Source organism: Stegostoma tigrinum, chromosome 4, assembly GCF_030684315.1.
Source record: "Stegostoma tigrinum isolate sSteTig4 chromosome 4, sSteTig4.hap1, whole genome shotgun sequence".
Lineage (NCBI taxonomy): Eukaryota > Metazoa > Chordata > Chondrichthyes > Orectolobiformes > Stegostomatidae > Stegostoma > Stegostoma tigrinum.
Genome location: NC_081357.1, coordinates 68,836,910 through 68,858,068, shown reverse-complemented (window position 1 = coordinate 68,858,068; position 21,159 = coordinate 68,836,910). Strand labels below are relative to the sequence as shown.

The 21,159-nt window shown below is 38.7% G+C and overlaps 1 protein-coding gene across 7 annotated transcripts in view; it reads left to right on the top strand.

The window, feature by feature from the left end:
- Nucleotides 1–21,159, top strand: part of ptprk (protein tyrosine phosphatase receptor type K) — a 609,799-nt gene that overhangs the window by 360,754 nt on the left and 227,886 nt on the right. The gene's annotated exons all lie outside the window — the stretch shown is intronic.

Below are 21,159 nucleotides of genomic sequence, written 5' to 3'. Positions count from 1 at the left end.
CACCCCTATCCCAGGCCCCAAGATGCCTTTCCACATTAAGCAGAGGTTCACCTGCACATCTGCCAATGTGGTATACTGCATCCACTGTACCCGGTGTGGCTACCTCTACATTGGGGAAACCAAGCGGAGGCTTGGGGACCGCTTTGCAGAACACCTCCGCTCGGTTCGCAATAAACAACTGCACCTCCCGGTCGCAAACCATTTCCACTCCCCCTCCCATTCTTTAGACGACATGTCCATCATGGGCCTCCTGCAGTGCCACAATGATGCCACCCGAAGGTTGCAGGAACAGCAACTCATATTCCGCTTGGGAACCCTGCAGCCTAATGGTATCAATGTGGACTTCACCAGCTTCAAAATCTCCCCTTCCCCCACCGCATCCCAAAACCAGCCCAGTTCGTCTCCCCCCCCCCCCCCCCCCACTGCAATACACAACCAGCCAAGCTCTTCCCCTCCACCCACTGCATCCCAAAACCAGTCCAACCTGTCTCTGCCTCCCTAACCTGTTCTTCCTCTCACCCATCCCTTCCTCCCACCTCAAGCCGCACCTCCATCTCCTACCTACTAACCTCATCCCACCTCCTTGACCTGTCCGTCTTCCCTGGACTGACCTACCCCCTCCCTACCTCCCCACCTATACTCTACTCTCCACCTATCTTCTTTTCTCTCCATCTTGGGTCCGCCTCCCCCTCTCTCCCTATTTATTCCAGAACCCTCACCCCATCCCCCTCTCTGATGAAGGGTCTAGGCCCGAAACGTCAGCTTTTGTGCTCCTGAGATGCTGCTGGGCCTGCTGTGTTCATCCAGCCTCATATTTCATTATCTCAGCCTTTTATTACCCGCTTTTTGTTCTAAAGAAAAACCTGCTGCTGTTTAAAGTTCAATTCTCAACTGCAACTCTGTTTTTATTTTTGGTTTGGAACTGTGAAGAAAATTAATGATGGCCTCAACATAATTTGATTCTGCGGTATGGCAGGATTATGACAAATTCAGAAAGTGTGAAATTAATTCCAAAGAAGAGCACATCATAGAATTCAGTAGATTGTAAGCAAAACTGCATAAATTCTAACTGAAGATTACTCAGTACATGCTGACTGTGCTGAAATATCAGCTGTAAACAGTTTTCTAGTTTTAATGGGGGTTAATCTTGCAAATAAACGAGCACTGCTGGAAAAATGTTCGAAGTGCTAAGAAAGACAATTTGTGGAAAGCGCCTAGAAACAAGTTGCAGGTAGCAGATTGACATGAATTTTTACGAAGAGAAACAAGGACAGAAATGCTTTTGACAAGTTTGAGAAGAGAATTTGCGACTTGGAAAGAAGAACGAATTTGAAAAATGACCAGGATGTGATGAATTAATAAAAAACGAAAGAACTGTGGATGCTGTAAATCAGAAGGAGTCACCAGACCCGAAAAGGTAACTCTGTTTTTAACTTCACAGACACTGCCAGACGTGCTGAGCTTTTCCAGCAACTTGTTTTTGTTTCTGTTTCTGTGATGAATCAATGTTTGAGGTGTAATTCAAAATGTTATTATGCCATGAACTGTCACAAATAGTATTTGAAACCAAAACTGGAATTGGAAGATTCAGGATATGGAGATGGAGATCTGGGTTAAAAGAGGGCATTGTATTACTCACAAGATTGATAAATCCAATGATGAGTATGTTGGCCACAAAATCTTTCAATTGTGCAATATTAGACATTGGATGCATATCTACAGTATTGGGCATAGACTAACTAAATACTACCTAGACTTTAAATCATAAAGATTAGAACAATGTTGAGGAATTAGAGTATTCTTCCGTTATCAGGTTTGGCACTGATAAGATGCTAAATATTTAAGAGTCATCATTCCTTGTAAAATGGATTAAATTGATCATGTTATTAGCATGGGCATCGTATCCCCAATGAAATAATATTGTTACAAAGTGACCAATTTTTTTAAGAAAGAGCACAGATTAGACTGAGTGTCATTTTATTTTCACAATGTTACTGCATTTGGAAAACGTGTGAATTTAGAATTCACACAAGCAGCTCAATATTGTGATTCTTAAATGAACCATAACACCTCCACTTGAGAAATTAGAATCATAAAATTCTAAATCAAAATGGTTTTAATAAAATCAGGGGCAGAAATTTACCTGTAAGCATGTTAATCATGTTAATTGAAAGTTGGTTATTATAGATTCAGAATTATAGAATCTCAACAGTGTGGAAATAGATCATTCAGTCCAGTGAGTCCACACCAGCCCTCTGAAGGGCATCCCACCCAGACCCAGCCCGATCCCCCTACCCTATTCCTGTAACTCTGTATTTTCCATGGCTAACACACCTAATCTACATACATTTAGCATGGCTAGTCCATTTACTTTTTTTTGCATTGGCAATTTGCCCATCTATCCAAATGGTGTTTGCCACAAATAGGATGCTGCTGTGGAGCAAAAAGAAATTGTGCCTTTGACACAAATGAATAACGTGATATAACAATTTGAGTACGTGTTTGATGCATATGCTGGAAGCTGTATATATTAATACACAAGGCTGAATTGGATTCTGTTCTTTGCAGATATCATGAGCCCAAAAACCCTGTTTTTGTTTGAACTGAACAAAATAGGTGACAGCCATTTGGTCCATTGTAAAGGGCAACGCTCTGACCAATTAGAATCAACTTGCTTGATTTAAAATTTAATGTTTAGCTGTTAATTATCAATCAGCATTAATGAGTGCTTTCTGAATAGCAAAACCTCTAAACTTCCGTGGACTAAACATGTATTTTTTTTTCCCACTTGAATTTGTGATTTTGTTTCAATCAACTTGTTCAAACACGTTTTCATGTGAATCTGTAGCACGTGGGACTTGAACCCAGGTCTTCTGGATCAGAGGTAGCAAGATTGCCACTATACCATGTGAGATATCCCTCAAATTTGTTTTCTTCCAGAGCCATAGCCATACAGCACAGAAACGGAGCCTTCGGTCCAACCAGTCCATGCTGAACATAATCCCGAGTTAAACTAGTCCCACCTGTCTGCTCCTGGCCTATATCTCTCCAAACTGTTCCAATTCACGTATCTATCCAAATGTCTTAAACATCGTAATTGTACCCACATCTGCCACTTAATCTGGAAGTCATGTGATCGGAATTTTATTAATAGGTGGGGATGAAAGAGTAACAGTCGAGGAAAAGAAAGAAGGCAGTGTAAAGGACATAGCTCGACAAAGTCAAAACATACAGTGCAGACTGAAAATGCCATCAGAAGATGAAGCCCATGTGATCAGGAAATCTTAGTGGCTGCAAATAGACTAGACGACAAGTTAATTCTCGTTGTTTTGCAGCTTTTATTGCAAAGCTAGAAATAATTTGAAGTGGAGATTGAGTTACTGGAAAGGGAACAGCCAGCACTTCACACCAAGATCTGCAGAAAATGGGGTCTCTCCATGGGACTTGTAAGGCTAATGATAAGGATGTTGAAGAGAGAAACGAGTAAAAGATTTGAGTAGATTCATCTATGGCAAGAAAAAAAGCGATTTTGAAGTTGTTTTTTGTATTGTTAGCAACAAATACCTAAAATACTGTGAAAGAGATATTGAATCCAGTGGGAGCACCCTGGAAGTTAAAAATGCATAAGGTCTGAATGATGCCTCTGGAGTTTGGCACTTTTTCCTAAGATCTGTCCTATTCAAACTGGGCTGCCAACAGTTAAAAATAGACTTTACCATATCTTGGCAACATGAGGGCCAGCTAACAAGTATCATAATGCATATGAATATGGTTTTGTGGGGTGCAAAGAGCAAATTCTAAAACTGTCATAAATAGGCCTTGAGCAAAATTGGAAATTAAGCTTCTGGGAGTTCTAAGTACGCTGGATTAGAAATCAGAAAGAACAGCTGAAGTGTATTTTTGCCATCAGTAACGTTGTAATTCTTTAAAGTAAGGCCTCACGGAATGGCGCAGTGGCTTCCAAACCTGAAATGGAAGGATTGTGAAGTCTATTTAGACAGCTGACATGCCTGGGCACCCCAACAAGGCTAAGTGCCAGTTTTGAGGTCTTATAAACTCCAACCAAATCACCTCTTGCTCTTCCCAAGATCAGTAACAACAAGCCCAATCTGTCCAATCTTCCCATGTGAGGCAATCTACTCACTGCAGGTCTCAATCTCAAACTTCCTGTGAATGTGCAGTTTTGAAACAGGTAATGGAGAATGGAGAAATTTCCAGATTGAAATGTATGAATTGCAGTAATCAGCCATCTGGTTCTTTTCTGAAGAAAGGAACTAGCTGCAACAAACTATCAGAAATAACAAATGAAGGACATTTGAAACTTTAAAGTACACTTCAAGAAGCAGGCATATAATACCTTGACATTGTGCACAATGTCTTTTTGTAGTTTTTGATCATTTTTTCTTATTATATGTTCTTGAGAAAAATAAAAGGGATAAAGGGCAATCATTCAGGGATGCTTGGCCTCAAATGATACTCAGTAGGAGGTGATGGCTATATTTTAATAGAGGAATAATTAGATAAGAACTGGGTTTGTTGTAAATATATACATGTCAATGTGTTGAATTTTGTGATGCGACCCTGAGCCAACTCTGACAAGAAGATGAATAGATCTGGGCACTAGCAGCTGCATAGCACAGGTAGCAAAAAGAACCTTGTAATTTGATGGTGTGGACATAGGGACAGAATCAATAAATTAGGAATCTGTGTTTATTTTTATTTGCTGTTATAAATGTTAGGTTTGTCCGTCAAAATGTAATTGTCGTATTTCAGACATTTTGAGGTGCCAGCAGGGAACAAGAACAAATGACTAAATGTTTCTGATCTGTTTAGCATTGGCTGAAAGTTGATGTGGAAAATCTTTAATTTATCAAGTTGTATTTTTGTTTTCTGCAGCTGGTTCTGCCAAAATTGCATGATGTCCTTTAAGTCTTGAGTTTATTAATTATGCTTCAGAAGTAAAAATCTGTGCATTTGGCATACTGGTTTACCTCTGCAAGGTGAAAACATGAAATTTCCAGATGGCTGGTGAGTTGACCTTATTTCCGTTGTTGCATTTGCGCCTTCATTTTTTTTTGAGGACTTGTTTTCAAAGGATTATGGAAATTTATTTCTTCAAAAGACTGAGGACGTACAAATGTTCTTTAAAAGATCATTTAAAAGCCACCTGGGATTTTTTGAGAAATGCTTCCTGGATGACAAGTCACAAGTTTTAAGTTAACTGCTTGAACTTGTTTAGTGGATCTTAACTGAGATTATGGCTGTCAGGAGTTGCGGCTATTTGATACTATTTGGACATCAGTTGATGTATAACTTGCTGAGGGAAGTAATCCAACTCATCCCTTTCCACCAGTTTGTGGCAGCCATGCATTCGTAGCAGTGTAGCTTTTTGATCCTTTGATGTCTGCTCTTCCTATCGCTGTGGAACAGAATTCACCAAGCATTGGATTGTTCACCCACTAATAGGGAATGTGAGCTGGGTTTAAACTGTATTGAAATAGGCAGGTTAGTTTTACCCTACTGACGTGTTGTTGCAATTGCAATCCTGCTCAGCACGAATGGAACCACCGGTTCAGACTTTTAGTGTATGTGTTTGGATGAGGAGCCAATGATGCGAACCTGCCATCTGTGGGATTATGACTGAACGCCCCTAAGTCAGATTCCTGCCGAAATGTAACAATGCCATAGCACTGCGGTCACTGGTCAACCTAGGATAACTAACTCTATTCAGTGCATAGTGCTGCTCAGTTCAGGGCAGAAGTGTGGCCGTGCGAGTGCCATCTCTTTGTAAACGTGCAGCATGTTCATGGTGAGCCTGGTGCTACATCATTCGTTGATGACCTGATCCTGGCTCAGGCCACATAGCACATTGGTTAGGCCACTTTTGGAATACTGTGTGCAATTCTGGCCACACTGCTATACGAAGGGTGTTGTGAAACTTGAAAGAGTTCAGAAAAGGTTTACGAGGATGTTGCCACGGTTGGAGTGTTTGAGCTATAAGGAGAAGTTGAATAGGCTGGGGCTATTTTCCCTGGAGTGTTGAAGGTTGAGGGGGTGACATTAGAGAGTTTTATAAAATCATAAAGGGTAAATAGGGTAAATAGACAAGGTCTTTTCCTTGGGTTTGGAGAGTCAGAAACTGGAGGCCATAGGTTTAAGGTGAGAGGGAAGTTGGAAGGGTATGAATTTGTAGGGTTTAGAGGGATGTGGTCCAAATGCTGGCAAATTGAAATAGATTTATCAAAGACATCTGGCTGGCATGGATGAGTTGGACTGAAGGGTCTGTTTCTGTACTGTGCATCTCTGGTTCTAAGTAGCAGAGCAGCTACCTCACTGTGATCTATTGAAAATCATCCCTTAAGCCAGAAATAACTTGGTTTGCATGGTAGTGCAGTGGTTAGCACTGCTGCCTTACAGCGCCAGGGACCCAGTTTCAATTCCAGCCCCAGATAACTGTCTGTGTGGAGTTTGTACGTTCTCCCCGTGTCTGCGTGGGTTTCCTCCAGCTGCTCCGGTTTCCTCCCACAGTCCCAAAGTGTGCAGGCTAGATGTATTGGCTGTGCTACATTGTCCATAGTGTCTAGAGATGTGCAGGCTAGGTGGATTAGCCATAGGAAATGCAGGGTTATAGGAATAGGATAGGCATGGGTCTGGATGGGATGCTATTCAGAGAGTTCGTGTGGACTTAATGGCCCAAATGGTCTGCTTCCACAGTGTAGTGATTCTACAATTCTATGAATTCTCAGGAGACTTATATCTGTGAGAACTGTAAACTTTTGCAGCTGTTTTCCTGAGAAGTTTCTGGAACATTTATTCTTGATAACCCCGAATGAACTCGTGGTACAGAGGCTCAGTGGTTAACACTGCTACGTCACAGGGCCAGGGACTTCAGTGGGTTCAATTCCATCCCTGGGCAACTGTCATTGTGGAGCTTGCACGTTCTCTCTGTGTCTGGGTCGGTTTCCTCGCACGGTCTGAAGATGTGCAGGTGAGGTAGATTGACTTTCGGGAATACAGGTTTACAGAGTTGAGAGGGATGCTCTTGAGAAGGCCACTGTGAACTCAATGGGCCGAATGGGCTGTTTTCACACTATCCATATTCTATTTTATGAACAGCTTCTGAAATGATCCCGTTGACAACTTAATATGTCTAGTTATGCTCATACCGGTGAAACAGGATATCTGGAATATTTAATACATAATCCTTTACTACTTCATGAAATTACTTTGGCCAAAGTAGTTTATTTTAATGGTTGATCTTTGCAGAGATTTATTCATTTTCCTTAAATGTTGTACGGATGTATGTTAGGTTATTTGGAAAGGATATCTATACATATTGCCATATTTCAAATCACTGCTCTTAAGCTTTATGCTCTTTATGGAATAAATCCTATTGTATAACAAATGAATAGTTTTCTTGATTAAAGAAATGTGTTTTAGAGAGTTGCCTTCCGAAATTGGTGATTAGTATCTGATAAACCATATTGATAACTGAGTGAAACATTTTTTGACATGCTGTGACTTGAAGAACAGTGAGGCCTCAGAGACAGTACACTCCTCTGTGCTCAGTCTTAGTACCATTTGGTGATCCTTGTTTTAGCCAGACCTCTTCACAGCAAATTTATCAAACAGTATATTTCAAGCCGAACACAATTTCTAAATAATGGCAGAAGGAGTGCTCAGATACTGCCTGAAATTGCATTACAACATTCATTACTCGGTAAATCTTGCCAGACAGATTCTATATTTGACTTTTCCTTTCTCCAATGCATTTTAATGGTGCTGTATGGAAATCATATAAGAGATTTATAAGTTATTAGTCCCACTGTTTGTGATATTGAAGTTTTACAACAATCCTTTCCCATTTGTTATCCCCTGCAGCATTTGTTCTTAGTTTGTTTTCTTATTTCATCTTGGAGTTTGCCTTGTGATAAGATGATACCATACAGTCACACTTCTATCAATTTTGAAGGTGTTTTAAAGATTTGTGGTAGCATCTGCACTATATTAACTAAGCATAGACCATTGTGCTTGAAAATTTGGTTATTGAATTCCATGAGATTAAGTATTTGAAATTCATCCATTGTAATGCTTATGTAGTAATTAGTATATGTGGAATTGATTCTCAATACTTGTTTGATTTCTCGATCAAAAGATTGGCCTTTCACATTTTTATTTAGAAGAAATTAAATGGAAATTTTGGTCAATGTAGTTAATGTGCAGTTGAGTTGCATTTCCTGGCCTTTGGCCTGGCCCATATTTCTTGATGCCCGCAGCTAAGTCTATGTATCTATCAATAACATTGCAAATTTAATTGACCCAGCGTTCAAAACATCTTGGGGACGCAGTTCCAGATTTTTGTTACTTTGGCTGAAAATCCTTCCATTTTGCACTCATAAGTGGCCTTGCTCTAATTCTTTGAGAGGAAGTAGTTTATCGTTTTGGTATCAGATAATCAGATTCATGCTTCAAAACATAAAAGGATAAAATGCAAATTTTATGCACATAATATAATCTGATGTTTAAAGTTTGGTTGCATCCTGGTAAATTTGCATATTAAACTCAAGGACCGCATATCCTTACTAAGGCTAGGGGTCCAAACTGAATGTGGATTAGAGATGTCTAATTAAGGCTCTATACTATTTGTTACATAAAAGCAATAAGTTACCAAAAGCTTGTAATCACCAGGTTATTCCTCGAGTACTGTACTGTGTGTCAAAATAGGAGGATAGAGAAGATCAGTAAAGTAAATTACTGTCAAACTTATCCAGTAATCATGCATTGTTCTGCCTTTAGCAAGTGATCTTGACCTGAAAGTTTTACTGATTTGATTGCTTTTTGAAGTGCACAGTCAAAGGCTTTTTCCCTGGGGTTGAAGTTTCAATTACAAGGGGCACAGGTTCAAGGTCAGAGGGGGAAAGTTTAAGGGAGATGTGCGAGGGACATTTTTCATATAGAGAGTGGTAGCAGCCTGGAATGTGCCACTAGAAGATGTGGTAGAAGCGGGCGCATTGAAGACATTTAAGAGGCACGTAGTTGGGTACATGAATATAGGGAGGGAATAGAGGGGTATGGATTGAAAAATTGGCCAAGTTTATATTCAGATTAATTAGGGCATAATGGTCGGCACAGGCTCGGAGGGATGAAGGACGTGTTCTTGTTCCATACTTATTCATTTGTTCGTTTGCACTTTTTCTCCCCCCGTCCAAAGTCGTCTTGAGCTGACAGGCTATGTTCCTACTGTTATGCAGGTTGTTGGTGAAGCTGGTCATGGTTAACAAATTGTAGTCTTCTGCTGTCATGCCTATAAATTGAGGTACAAAGATTTGACTATATTTCACAGCAGTGGCAACAGAGAAATATATAGTTCAAGAGATAGGACTTCAGATTTCTGGGGCATTGAGTCCTGTTGTGAAGGAAGACATATCTGCACAGGTTGAGCATTTTACACCTCAGCAGGGTCCATGACCAACATCTTTATGGAGTGATGATTTGCTCTTGCTATCCAAGATAATTTCAAAAAACTTATCAGTTGGCAAATGGGAAGTAATAATATTAGTCAGGCAAAAGAAGGTATTCAAAAAAATTGGAAAACGCAGTAAGTACAAGAGTAAGAAATAAAAAGCGCTTAGATGAGGTCAAAGTAAGAGGCAATAAGGCCTAAATTATATATGCAGTGGTAACTCCGGTTGTTGAGCTACAGGCACAAAAATACACAGTTGGGAATCTGATGTAATAGAGACCTAGCTCAAAGCAGCAGCACTGGTATCAAATACTCCAGGATAGAGAGTGTTCAGGAAAAACTGGTAAAGAAAGAAAGGTGGAACAATGGCAGTATCGATTAAGGAAAGTGTGAAACAAGCAGAAGTTCTAGAGGTGTGAAGGACAAAACCAATTTTATAAGGAAACAGTAGAGATGCAACTACATTTCTAGGTTTAGTTTAGAAACCAACAAGTGGGAATATAGTGATAGTGCCAGAAAATGGACTTTTCTTTAAATGCCTTCATCTATTTTTAGTACCTGAGAACATCATGGCCTAAAGTAGTGACAGAAAGGAAAGACACCCAGGCTCTACATGGTCACATGAACAAGCAGACCACATAAATTAGCCAAGTTTTGTAAAACCAACATGATGTAAAGAAACTTGCCTAAACTGAAATTAACCCTTTAATCCAAAGACACCAAAAACAGACAGGTGTGTGAAAGCTCCTATTTTAATTGACATCTGGATGGTAAATTTCACTGTTGGTATCACCAACAAGTTTGGAAGCAAGGAGCAAAGAAAATACAAATTGATGGTAATTCAACGAGCTGCTTTTCACAGGAAAGACTTGTGACTTGAATCACTCTCGCTCTCGTTCCCTACTGTCAAAGTAGCTGGTGACGACAAACTGGAGAGAAACATCTGGACATCTTGAACTTAGACATCTGCAATATTTACTATTGCTGAGGAAATATCAATTAAACAATGATCATCTCAGGTTACAACCTTATACCCCATCGACACACTGATGGCTTCAAACTGTATATTCCTCTCATCATCCTTTCGAACTACATATTATTCCTTTTTGTCATTATACCTGCATGCATGTATATTTGACATTGCAGCTTTATTATTTTTGTCAGAGTTAGTAAAGAGTAAAATTCGTTCTTTCCTTCATCCAAAGAAGACTTCTAATTACCTTCTACTCGTGTTATAGTCATAAGGTAACTGCAATTTTTATTAGACAAAAGTATAGCTGGAAAGAACTGAGGAATTTGAAAAGAGGAGCCACGCCGGGCTGTAACAAGGAACAAATGTGCAAGGAAGTTAGAGAGATGCAAAAAGTATACAGTAATTGTAGTTGGGAATGTCAGCTATCCTGACATATACCAGAGCAGCAGTATTGTAGCGAGAATAGTGAAATCTTTTCTAAAGTGTGTTCAGGGGCATTTTCAGGGTCATAGCTGCACTGATGGCATTTTTTTTCTGAAGAAGGGTTTAGGCTCGAAATGTCAGCCTTCCTGCTCATCTGATGCTGCTTGGCCTGCTGTGTTCATCCAGCTCTGCACCTCGTTATCTCAGATTCTCCAGCATCTGCAGTTCCTACTGTCTCTGGCACATTTGTTGTCGCTTCAGCTGGGAAACATTGACAATTTTTATTTAGTGGGCTGTGTGGGTTGTGGCTAATGCCAACAAAGGCACATTTATTGCCTGTTCCTACCTGCTTTAAGTATTTATCGAGTCATACAGCATGGAAAGCAGGCCCTTTGGTCCAGCCTGTCCATGCTGACCATGTTTCCCTAACAAAACTAGTTCCACTTAGCTGCATTTGGCACATATCCTTTCCCTTTTGTGTAGCTATCCAAATTTCTTTTAATTGATTCAGAGAGCATCAGCATTAAATTATGGGACTTAAGTGCTTGTTGGCTCGATTTGTAGGTTGGTTTGGGTGGTGTTTTTAATTAGACATTTACTTCATCATCTTTCATGTGTTGATCAATAAATTACCACACAAATTAAATTATTTTTCAATTTTAACACGTTCTCTTGGTTGCAGTAATAGTTAGACTGCTGTAAAGTGATATTGTACACAGAATCTTGTGGCCATGTATACTTCGGTTCAGTATTTTATTTTATTGTTTCTAATGCCCATATTTATAATGGAGGATGGAAATGGAAACTTGTCATGTAGCAGGTACAAAGCACGTTGATGGCTCAGTGGCCCCTTGTCTGTGTGGGTTTCTTCCCAGTGCTCCAGATTCCTCCCACAATCCAAAGATGTTCAGGTTAGCTGGATTGGCCATGATAAATTGCCTAGAGTGCCCAGGGACGTGCAGGCTAGGTGGATTAGCCATGGAAAATGCAGGGTGACGGAGGTACTTTAAGGGGAGGGTGTCCGTGTAGGCTCAGTGGGCCAAATGGCCTGCTTCCACACTGTGGGGATTCTATGATTTTTGCCAGTGGTGATGCTGTAGTTCCTTCAATTTGGCCATTTCTACTTCCATGACCTACAGTGTTGATACAATCCTTTATGGTACCTCTGCTTTGGCATTTTTCTTTGTTTTTTCTGAATATTGATTGTATAAAATGATATTATTTGCCCAAAAACATCAAGGAATGACTGACTTCAAAATTAACACTGAAAAATGTCCAATTATCTGCCTGTCACTTTGTTTCTCTTAAACGTTCTATTTGGTCCGTATTTTCCAAAGGCCAAATCATGGCAGAAGAGCTTTTTATTCCATTGAAAATTGACATATCGATATTGTACCTAAGATTTCCAGTAAAACACAAATTCACAATTGGCCAGTATGTTTCACTCAGTGGCATTTCAAAAAACATTTTGCATTATTGCATGTTGAAACTCAATCTCACTACCAAGCAGTGTGTTCTTTATTGTCTTATAGGTGAATGTGTGTAGCTTCTTGTAGGGAAAATGAATCATGCTACAGGTCTGACTGAGAATATCATAATTGCTGGTAATTTCATTATTAAATGTAAGTGTCAGTCTTTCTGTGTATAATTGGTTTTGTTGGCTTTTTCGTTTGAAGACTTTCTTAAATTCAGAGATCAGATATAAGAAACAATGAGAATAAATTGCACTCTTCTGATACTTTTGAGCTCAATCAACTTGTGTGTAAAACAAAGTATAAATACTTTTAGTAGAGAGCTTTTCCTGATTGTAACTTATTCTCTTGTTTTTGATTTTGAACGCAAAGACAGTTCAAGTTAGAAAAAGATCGGGATCTGAAGTTGTTGAGGAACCTTGGATCTTTCACCATGTTTTTGGCATGAATGGGCTGGGTGATGATAAAAAGGTTGAAGGTGAACTAAGTGAAACAAAATTATGGGCAAGATCATAAGACAGAGCTTGAATTGGAAGTTGGAGTCATGTTAGAATTGAGTATTCTGAGAAGCTTCTACCATATAGTTTGATGTTACTGTATGTATTAGAGTTCAAGACTGCCTTCACCTTAACTAGTCTAAGTCGAGAATGGTCTTCAGGCTTAACTTCAAAGTAATCCTATTCATTATACATTAAAGCTAAATAATGCTGTACCATGGTCATTGCAGATATATCTGGCTCTTTGTGTTATATTAGGCTAGGATTAAACTACCTCCTGTGTGACCATGTCCCATGTGCTCACAATCATTTTAGTTCATAACAGTCCAGCCTAGAATCTAATACTGTGGTCTAACACCACCCACACTGTGCTACTTCTACTAAATGATAGGCAGGTCTGTGACATCATTACAAGTTTGCTCCAGTTTCCCGGATCCTTTATGCAATAGGAAGGAAAGAAGTAAGAATAATGGGAAAGTGAAGATTTAAGTGTTATGATTGGACAAAAGCTGTGGATACGCATGATTGAAAGGGAATGGACGTAAATTAATGGGTCGATTGAGGGACATGTTCTCATAAACACTGAAAGATATAATTGACAGTACTATGTGAACCACACAATTCACTGCCTCTCTGCTAAAAGGCAAACATTTTTTGTTTAAAAATAAGAGTATGTTGGGAGAGAGATATGAAAAAAATTGAAATCTCAGAAGTTGGAGTGATAAGAAAAAGTAGAGGAGGAGATGCCAAGGAAGGCACAGCAGGATAATTTTAAACTAACTAAGTGGCAGGAAGCTGACCGAATAGGATTTACTGCCAGGTTTCACTTGCCATGTCAGTTAATTATTTGTTTAAGTATGTAATGGATGTAGATCCACTGTATCCCAGTTTGACCCCAACTGAAATTGAATTTTACTCCCATATTTTCTGTGGCGGGTTGATTGACAGCACCGGTACAGCAGCGAGAGCAGGCTGCATGCAGAGTTGCAGAAGTGGCTTCTCCTGGTGACAAGTCAGTGGCAGCGAAGATGCTCCCCCAGCAATTGGAAGCGGTGCCAGTGGCAATGAGGAAACTCTTCTGGCCATCGGTGGTAGCAGTAATGAGGACATTCTCCCAATGATGGGAGACCTGCGAAAGCGAGGTTGTTCTGCCACAGTTCAGGACCAGTACCAGTGAGGTTGTTCTCCTGGTGTTTGAGGGCTGATGGTAGCAGCAATGATGTGTTGTCCTCCTGGCATTTGGGGGCAGTGGCAGCAAAGCTCCTCCAGCAATTGGGGATTGCAGCACCAAGTGGCAGTGGACTGTTCAAGATGGTGGCACCAGCAAGGTGACATCCACAGCCAAAGTGGGACTTGTGGCTTGGCAAAGGCCTGGCCTGGCATTTACAGCATTGGTGATGTTGTTTCCTGTTCTTTTCTCAGAAGGTGGTAGATGGGCTCCAAATCAGTATGTTTGTTGATAGAGTTCTGGTTGGAATGCCATGCTTCTAGGAATTCCCATGCATGTCTCTGTTTGGCTTGTCCTAGGATGGATGTGTTGTCCCAATCAAAGTGGTGTTCTTCCTCATCTTCATTGAACATCAACTAGCCACAAAAAGACGTGGCCCACTATCACTAATATCCTTACATACAGATGAGGAAGGACACCACTTTGATTGGGACACCACGTCCATCCAAGGACAAGCCATACAGAGACATGCATGGGAATTCCTAGAAGCATGGCATTCCAACCAGAACTCCATCAACAAACACATTGATTTGGAGCCCATCTACCACCCTCTGAGAAAAAGAACAGGAAATGACTTCATCAATGCAGGAAATGACATCACCAACCCAAGGAAACCCAAACAGATAAATAGAAAGCGGGACATAACACCATCGCTTCACCGGAGGCTCACTGATGATGTTACCTAGAATGGTGACAAAACGTCTGAAAATGAACCTTGCAGCTCAGCGAGCAAACTTGCATCTTTTAACTGCACCCATTTGAGTACATGTAACAAATCAGTTGAGCCAGTCGTAGGCAATTTAACTGTGATCTTTTCTTCAAGGGTAGAAGCTTTTACATTAGCTGCTTTCCTACAGGGAGTATCTTGAAGCTACAACTAAATTGTTGCATCTATGGTCTTGGGAACTTTATGGCGGTTCGTTGTAATTGCTGACCTGGTACAAAGTTGTGGAAAAGCACAAATTAGATGCAGCACTTCAAACAAATATTGTAACAGTTAACATTTTTACTTCAAAATCTCTGCAATCTGCAGGCTCTCCAGATTCTCATCCAAGTAGAAAACTAGAAGTCCGCATGGAATATGCAGACAGAGAATAGCTCACTGCATATTTTTCAGGTGTATAATAACACTTAATTTCACCTTCCCACCCTACAAGCTACCCATCCTTTCTAAAATGCTGTTTGTACAATACTATTTATTATTAATTCAGAATTCTCCCCAGGTCTTCAAATTAAACGAAAAAGATATGATGGGTAGCTATTTACCAGTGTGGTAAGTATTCCATATATTTACCACTATCCAAATAATGAAATGATGTCGGTCTATGAAGTTCAAAACATATATATTAAGATAACAGAATAGAACTAGTTGAAAATAATTGAAACTAAGTTAATCTGTAATTATAGCATTGGATAATGGGGAAAATGAAGTTGCTAAAGTTTCAGTTGCTGTTCAGTTCTTGTTTAAAGAATTGAAGCTAATTCAGCAAGATTGTGTTGACAGGTATGAGATGGTGACAGCGAGCACGAGGGGGCATAGCTTTAAATTGAGGGGTGAAAAATATAGGACAGATGTCAGAGGTAGTTTCTTTACTCAGAGAGTAGTAAGGGAATGGAACGCTTTGCCTGCAACGGTAGTAGATTCACCAACTTTAGGTACATTTAAGTCGTCATTAGATAAGCATATGGACGTACATGGAATAGTGTAGGTTAGATGGGCTTCAGATTGGTATGACAGATTGGCACAACATCGAGGGCCGAAGGGCCTGTACTGTGCTGTAATGTTCTATGTTCTAAGTATTTTGGACATCTTTATTAGCTCAGTAATGTTTTGAGATTAAATGGTCTTTCATTATCTGTACAGGATTATGTTTTTTAAAAAAAGCTTCAAGATTGTTTTCTGCACTTGTAACTGAATTTGGGAAGAACGTTAAACCAGTTCTTTTGTCATGAGCTTTGTAGCTAAAGCCTTTTCTGTTAGCTGAAAGGTACTTGGTACGATGAATACTCGTTATTATATTTCTGATTCACTTAGTAATCCTGCTTATGCCCTGCATTGTTTTCTTCTAAGTGCAGTATGAAAAATTTGCACATACTGTTATTACTTATGTTATTTGCTTCATTAAACAACGTCCACCTGTGTTAGTTAGTTAGGGTGTAAGCTGACTCATTTTTCCCCTTTACTTCAGAGCTTATCAGCTTCTCCACACGCTGCTTAATTTAAATTTCAAAACTGAAGCTGAATGCATTCTGCCAGCTGTTGAAGTTCCATGCTATGTTTCTTCTGTGCTACAGTGTGATAACGGGAGAACTGTGATGAAGTTTCAGTGATGTCGCTTCCAGGGTCTGTTCACAGGAGGAATCTGATTTATTGCGATTGAATAGCATTACTGCTGCAGTGGCACATAATATCATGCATTTCTATGTACAAGTACGTTATATCACGAATAACATTTTTTTCACATTCTTCATGTATTCTCTTGTAGAAAAGACTTTTGTTCAAATGCTTGTTTTGTAAGTTTTGCTGCATGAGAAGCGAACTATTAATGTATTAACTATATCAGATGGAGTGGTTTATCAGTGTCATAGGTGGGTCTATCATTGTATATTTTTAAAAACTAAACAGCGATTTATGAAAAGAAAATTGGTCTAGCAGCATCCTTATTGACAAGTAATTCCTAATTATTGCTGGTTAATGTGTATCTGCTCCGTTGAAGGAAATTTGGTTGGAACTACTTCATAAAGAACAAAGCACCTGATATATTTTCCCGCATATAAATGAACTGTCACTAATTTGCCACATATTTGTCCAATAGCTTCCCCAATCTCACCAAACAGATTGCAAGTTTGTTTTTAAATAGTGCATCTCCCGAAATGGTGTTGCTAATGAATCTGAGGATCTGTTTTATTTGTATGGGTGTCAGGGCATGTACTGTATAAGGCATAACTGATGGCAGTTTTCTTGTGAACAAGAAAGACAACAAATTTTTTGCATGATATTTTTGTGATGTTTAATGGTGATTTTGAGAATCAATTACCCCAAAGTGCTGAATATATCGGGTGACATCATCAAACTTATTGTGTTGCGAGTTGCAAGTCAGCATACAGCTAGAAAATAAGCATTTTCTCTAACTTATCGAAGTTCTGCTTTTTTGCAAATTCTTTTAGATATGCAAAAATTGTTTAACCACACCATAACTAAGCAACAAATGCAAAATTATAAAAGCTTAGTTGTTGCAAATTCAGCCAACATAGTAGTTGTGAATAAAAAGTATTGAAGCTAAGGCCTTGCTTAGAAAATGTCCAAAATGGAGTATTCTCACATAATACCAAACCTATCACTGATGGATTTATTATTTTGAAATGCTTGTTTTATGATACAATCCTGAGGTAACATTTTTTTGTCCAGTTTATTTCATATTTCTGCTGGTACTGAAGTAGGGCAAATCCACAGCACATGCATGCACATCATAAGCACTGTAATGCTTATGAAACATACACAATAGCTGATCGCTACTCCCTTTGCAAATGGTGGGAAAAGCCAATTTTTCAAATATAATCATATTGTCTAACTGTTTAGATTCAGGTGCCCAGTGAAACTAATGTTGCAGTGAAGTTGGAAACAGTGATGACCTTCCCTTTTGTAGTATTAATGCAGACTATTTCACTATAACCACAAGTCTTTATGAATTCAGTCACAACCAACCTGGGAGCTCAAATATTCAGTATTGTATATTCATCCAGGTATGTTATTTTTCCTTCTCTTTGGAATAATGCTTGCAATTAGTTGTATATTTCCCTATGTTCGTCTGAACCTAGGCCGATCTCTTCCTCTGCATATGTCACTGTTTTAAAAAAAAATTGCCAGCGCTCTAGCACAGTTTATGTGAATACTGTGGTGGTACTTGAAAACTTTCCCACTGTTTGTTACCTGTGTAATTCAAGCACTGACTTGAAGTGATATGATCCCTTTTTTACTTTGTTGTGCAGTGAGGAATGCTGTAAGTTTAATGGCTTTAAAATGTAAGAAAAATGTTCTACTCCATGAGTTCATTTTAATGGCCATTAATTCATTTTTTTAAAGGGATGGAATATCTTTGTTTTAATAAAGAGCAGATTTCATAATTTTTCACAATCTCAAAATGATAATTTGATGTGACAGTGCAAAGTTAATAGCTGCAGACAAAATATTAATCTCTCCCCATATAATTTTCCATCAATACAGAAATAGAAGTACTATTGTAAGAAAGGTTCTTCCTATGCAGCTCATTTTCAAGATGGGATTTAGGAGGCTGCAAGGCAGGTCTGTGGCCTGAAGTGTTACTGTACTTAAATAGTAACATTTCATTTCGAGTTTCCCATTTGGCAAATTTTAAGTCTTGCCTGAGGCCGGAAAGGTAACGATGAGAGAGGAAAAAAAATTCAAGGTTAGGCTTTTATCAGGCGGGGGGAAGTCTGAGGCTAGGACAAGCTAGCCAATTGTGCACTTTCTGCAAGAATTCCAGTTTGGATCAGAAAAGCTGTCTTTTTCTTTGTGCTGCGAGGGAACACCCAACTGAAAGAATATTGGCAAAATATCCGTTTCTGCAGAAGGACCTCATCCAAAACAGGGTTTTTTTTCAAGTAAATGACTTTTCTGCAATTTGAATTTATAATACTTATATGAAAGCAAAGTTTTACTTCGTATTTGTGCAATTGCTAAGTAATTTATTTTTAGGAAATTGTTAGTAATCTTAAGTTCCAAGAGTTCCTTCATGAATTTGAAAGTTGTGTATTTATTGTAATTATGTTTGGAATATATTGGTATTTAACTGAGAAGTGGTGGAAAACTATGGGATCTATGAACTTAAGCAAACAGTGCAAACATTTTGTCGATTATTGTCCCTTCTCCATTTACATGAAGGGACCACAGCTCTCTGGGATAAATTAATGAAAAAAAAAATGCATGTTAAATATCACTAAAGCTGCCAGAAAAGCTGTATTCTAAACCCTTGAAATATGACAAGTTGATGCATCTCTATTAGCTGGGAATGAAAAATGACATTTTGTAGGAGGATATCCCAAGTGAATTGCATAATGAAGTGTAAACAATGCATATTCTGCTGAAACAATAAGCTTATGAAACTTAAACTACCATTGACATTTTCTGTTACGTAAACTTCAGCTGCTGTGAAGTAAATGAGCCAACTTCTGCAGCGAGGTTTTTAATGGAGTCTGCCATCAGTCAGATGTGCTTTAGCACCCTTCAGCTTAGTTTCCTTTTGCCTGTGAAGTCACTAGAAGTCCAAGCAGGATAACTAACATACTGGAGGACTAGAAAGTAAACTGTGATTACAGGGGTTGAAGCCAATGTCAAACCAGGTATAGAAAGAGAAATAAGAAGTCTGAAAGAATGAATGGATGATGAGTTTTTTGTTTTGAAAAAGACAAATAATTATCCAATTGAAGTTTGCTATTTTACATTATCCGAATATAGTTCACACCCTGAAGGAATGAGGCTCCATTCCAAAAGTGAATGTTTGTTGCCAGAAAGTTTGATCGTCATGAACACTCACCATTTCGTTAAAACAGTACTTATGTATTACTCAGATACAAAGGGTATCATTCATGTCAACTAGGCAAACACAGAAGTTTTCCAACATTCGATGCATGTTCAACACATTCAATGCATGTTGGTGTGGCAGCCTGCGAAATCTTATATGTGCAAGGTTGATGGTGAAGCAACATACCCTGGAAACTAGCAAGATTTTTTTAAGCCTTTTTGTTATAGAACATTCATGTTATAAAAAGCTTTTTCAATAAGCTGCTTTCAAATGTGGTACGTTCTTCGCACCAAATTATCTACGGATTCTGTAATTACAAATCTGTTCAGGAAATATGCTCCTAATATCTACAAAAAAATTTACTCATTTCATGAGTAAGGCAAATCCCTGAATATTCTATCATGGGAGCCAGAGTTTTGATTTTTAATTTGTTTTTGACTTTTTATTTACTCATCAATGCAGACTGCAACTTGTAACTGATTTTTTAAAAGAAAACTACATTAACACAAAATGTTTAACATCCAGCTCACATTCTATTAATTCTAGCCTTTGATTAAGATAGAAATGTCAAATTGTAAATTTGGTGAAGAACATTAAATTGTCTCTTTTGTAAAGTAGGTATTTTAAAATTATGAAACGGAAAAAATCTAAGTATTTTAAATGCTATCTTGCTTCCTCTGTGGCTTAGAGGTTGAAATTTGTGAAATTTCCATATTACTGTTTGTTTCATCCTGTAGTGTTTCTACTGCCTGATCACCTAGACTAAAATCCGTTCTTTCCACTGTGGGAATTTTTGTCTTCTTTTTAAATCATTTTTCCTACTGATACATTTCTGAATTTTTCTGTCCTGTATAATGATCCTACAATCTAAAGTATTTAGCATAAAATTATAAAAATGTGCTGATAGATTAAGCAAGTAGACAAAACTGTGAGTTTCAAAAAAATGATAAATCTAAGATAATTCGTTTTGGAACTGAAAAAAATTAGATCAGAGTTTAATTTTAAAGGCAAAGAAAGCTAGGAATATTGTTGCTCTGAACAGGTTTACAATCTGTGTAATCAGATTACTAAAGTGTACTTGTCCTCTTAATGAAAATAAGCAGAAAGGTGAATGGAATATCAGCCTTTGTAACTAACTGATTCAAATATGCAGGGAAAGGTAGTTTTGCATTACTAGCCTAAATTCCCTCTTTAGAACATATCTGGAGTACAATGTGCACTGAATCTTAGGATACTCTTCACTCAGTCAACCAAAGGCTGAGCTGATAAAGTGGCAGTGATGATAAGTGGAGGTTTCACATTTTCCAGGATCTCGCCCTCAATCGTGATCAACATGAGAGGTGTTTTTCTATGATCAATGAGTGGACGTAGCTATTCAATGAAATGTCCATTTTCTATGCTTGACCACCTTTTGAACTCTCTACTGTCACATAGCTTGCTATGACTTTAATGTCATTAGTAGTAATCTATTTACATTTTCAAAGGCCTCCAAAAGGTGGTAGTTTAAAGTCAGAACAGGTTGGGGGGGTCAAGTAACTGCAGAAAGAATGTAGGAGTTAA